Source organism: Frankliniella occidentalis, unplaced genomic scaffold (assembly GCF_000697945.3).
Source record: "Frankliniella occidentalis isolate FOCC.00 unplaced genomic scaffold, Focc_3.1 Scaffold409, whole genome shotgun sequence".
NCBI classification, from domain to species: Eukaryota; Metazoa; Arthropoda; class Insecta; order Thysanoptera; family Thripidae; genus Frankliniella; species Frankliniella occidentalis.
Genome location: NW_026267531.1, coordinates 18,705 through 22,200, shown reverse-complemented (window position 1 = coordinate 22,200; position 3,496 = coordinate 18,705). Strand labels below are relative to the sequence as shown.

The following is a 3,496-nucleotide window of genomic DNA, read 5'->3' as shown; positions in this document are numbered from 1 at the left end:
GATTCGTAAATACCATGTCATTAGGATAGCATTGGAGTTTGGCAGCAGCAATAGTTGAATATGGAGGAATGAGAACAGAGCCATTGGCAACCGCGGTGTTTCGGAGAGTCTGATAGTCGTTCTTGGACAGACCAGCCTCAATGAAAAGAGCAAGGGCTTGCTCTGGAGTACAGGGTCTTTCGGATGGTTTTTCGTCAAGGACCCGATCTGCAAGTTCCGGATGCTCACGGAGAAGCTTGAATGCTTTAGCGACTTTATGCAGCCCTTGCGAACGAAGAACACCTTTTACTGCATGGAAGAGAACCTCATCGGGTACGTTCAATCTGAAATCCTGCGTTTGCATATTTTTAGACCTATTTCCGCATGCGGCAAAATGTTTCTTGGGGCGACCGCGCTGTTTCTTTTCTGACTCTAGAGAACAGTGGGAGTTGTCTCTAGACCCAGAAAGATCAGATGCCGAATCAAGGAATAAAGCACCTGCCCTACCAGTCGGGGAGGATGTTGAGCATGATGGCGTTTCAGCTGAGAAAGAAGCACTGCACATACTTTTGTGCCTTTTAGCTGGTGTTTCAGACCCAGTGTCCAAAGCAGAAGCTGAGTCGTCGGGCTGAGCAGACAAAGAAAGTGTAACTTTACCATCAAGCCAATCTTCACACATGTTCTCAAATCTTTCACGTTTTCTATGATACTTCGTGATCAACTTTTTCGGAAGTTCAAAGGAAAAACGCGATACAAATCTCTTGCGCGGAGGGCTATCGAGAATCGAACCATCAGCAATCTGAAAGTAATTTTTACAGATAGGGATGAGTACATCATCCCACAAACTGGACGAACTGTTTGAGCCATGATTATAGAGAATCCGTCGAGAAATCTCCATTTTGTCGCTTAGAAATTAAAACTTACTAACTCAAAAATAACAAGCAGGCCCGCCCTTCCGCCAAACGGAGTTGCCAGCTCCGCTTCGCTCCACCGGCAACTCCGTTCGGCAGGGGCCTGCTTGGCCTGCCGGCGCGATGGTGGGGCCTGCGGGCCCACTGGTAATGAACAACTGCAACCTAACCACATGCACAGCACCATAACTAAGGGAGTGGCTGTATGCCCTCATTGGGAACGATGTCCTGGACAAAACGGTCCAAGAGGGCGTCTGCATTTGGGATGACTACCTCAGGGTTTGCCCCACCCTGCTGCTCGCCCTGCTGCTGGTTGACGTTGTTGCCAAACTGGAAATGAGACGGAGAGTTAAACATGGAACGCTCTAATGCTTTAGCGACTTTATGCAGCCCTTGCGAACGAAGAACACCTTCTACTGCAGGGAAGAGAACCTCGTCGGGTACGTTCAATCTGAAATCCTGCGTTTGCATATTTTTAGACCTATTTCCGCATAGCAAAAGGTTTCTTGGGGCGACCGCGCTGTTTCTTTTCTGACTCTAGAGAACAGTGGGAGTTGTCTCTAGACTCAGAAAGATCAGATGCCGAATCAAGAAGTGAAGCACCTGCCCTACCAGACGGGGAGGATGTTGAGCATGATAGCGTTTCAGCTGAGAAAGAACCACTGCACATACTTTTGTGCTTTTTAGCTGGTGTTTCAGACCCAGTGTCCAGAGCAGAAGCTGGGTCATCGGGCTGAGCAGTCAAAGAAAGTGTAACTTTACCATCAAGCCAATATTTCACGTTTTCTATGATACTTCTTGATCAACTTTTTCGGAAGTTCAAAGGAAAAACGCGATACAAATCTCTTGCGCGGGGGGCCATCGAGAATCGAACCATCAGCAATCTGAAAGTAATTTTTACAGATGGGTATGAGTATATCATCCCACAAACTGGACGAACTGTTTGAGACATGATTATAGAGAATCCGTCGAGAAATCTCCATTTTGTCGCTTAGAAATTAAAACTTACTAACTCAAAAATAACAGGCAGGCGCGATGGTCGGGTCTGTGGCCCGACCCTTTCTGTCAAGGAATCCGAATATGTCATCCACTTTTTTGTATCTTCTTGCGATTTGTTTTCATAGGTGCGCCAACTGCATAAAACGACCTCGACCTCGAAATGGTTGTCATATTTGCTGAGTGTGGTGCCGAGACGGGCCGAACCGAGCTGAGCCGAGCCGAGCGCGAGCCGACCGGTATAGGGAATGACTCTTTGATCATTTTCACTCAAATTCACCTCAAATTTCACTCACAATCACCACAAATTTTCACACTTCTAGTCTAAAAAACACTCCCTACGCCCTCAGAAAACAGCAAGCCTCTACACCCACACACGCACGCGAAACAATCAGATTTTCACTAATCTCATTCAAATATTTCCCTATCACAACACTTGATGATTATATGTACTTACTAGGAGACGGTCCATCTCTGCTACCTCGCGGGTGGTCACCCGGAGGAGTAGAACGTCGGGGTCATGGATCGGGCTGACGGACATGGTGAGACACGAGCACGAGATTCGTCTGTTGACGGCTGGAGATGAAGTGATGCGCAGCGCACGGCCGTGATCCCCGCCACGCCCCCGCTCGGCGCCGCCGGCTTTCCGAAAACCTTTTCGAAAAAGGGTCCGTCGACCAATTAGTGCGCGCGACAGTGGCGCCCCTCGTGGCCATTATACCAAAAGGTAATATTCAAAAATCTTACCCACTCACGCGGCTTACGCGGCGGCGGACAGGCAGACGCTGGGCGGGTGGAAGGGGTAGCTACAGACGGCGCCCGCCCCGCCGGCCGGCCGGCTCCAGATGGCTCCGCTGCGCGCCAGCCCCACTGCGACGCGTCGGCCGCGTGGGCTGAGGCACTGTCCTCCATTCGGAGGGCGCGGGTTCGGAGCCCGTTCGATGCACACTCATACTTTTCTGTTTCACCTGCGGAAAAGACATGAGGCAGCAAGCACAAAGCAAAGACTACACTCCAAAGAAAATGTTTTTAAAAAATACTTACCTCTCGAGATGATCTTCATACGCGCCGCACAATACACTCCGCGGTGCACAGCGGTGTCACTTACACACGGCGCGCGACCGGGCGCGGAAAATGTCAGGGGTGGGATTCGAACCCACGATCCCACAGGGGGGGACCTGCTCTTGAGGCAGGCGCCTTAACCACTCGGCCACCCTGACATACGATCTTCGATCACACATGCTCTACTTAAGTTAACACCTGATAAGATGCTCTGTTCATCCTCGATCACTTAGGCCCCTTGGTTAGGTTCGAGTTAAGCCCTGATAAGACTGCCCCCCCGTCACCGACTTAGGTTTGGGTTAGGCCCTGATAAGATCGGCATAAGTTAGGTTCGGGGTTAGCCTCTGATAAGACAGGGTTAGGTACGGAGTTAGCCCCTGATAAGTCGCACCGGACCAACATGGCCGACCGACTTACGCTCCTAGGTTAGGTACGAGTTACCACCTGTTAAGATCTATGTTAGGTACGAGTACCCGGGGCGACAAGGGGCATAGGTGACATGGGGGCATAAACATGGCGGCGGGTGACATGGGGGCATCTATACTACT

The 3,496-nt window shown here is 50.4% G+C and overlaps 1 non-coding gene across 1 annotated transcript; it reads right to left on the bottom strand.

The window, feature by feature from the left end:
- Positions 1–3,021: 3,021 nt before the first annotated feature.
- On the bottom strand, positions 3,022–3,106 carry Trnal-caa (transfer RNA leucine (anticodon CAA)). Its single transcript has one exon. It is a non-coding gene; the product is annotated as a tRNA-Leu (tRNA).
- Positions 3,107–3,496: the final 390 nt, after the last annotated feature.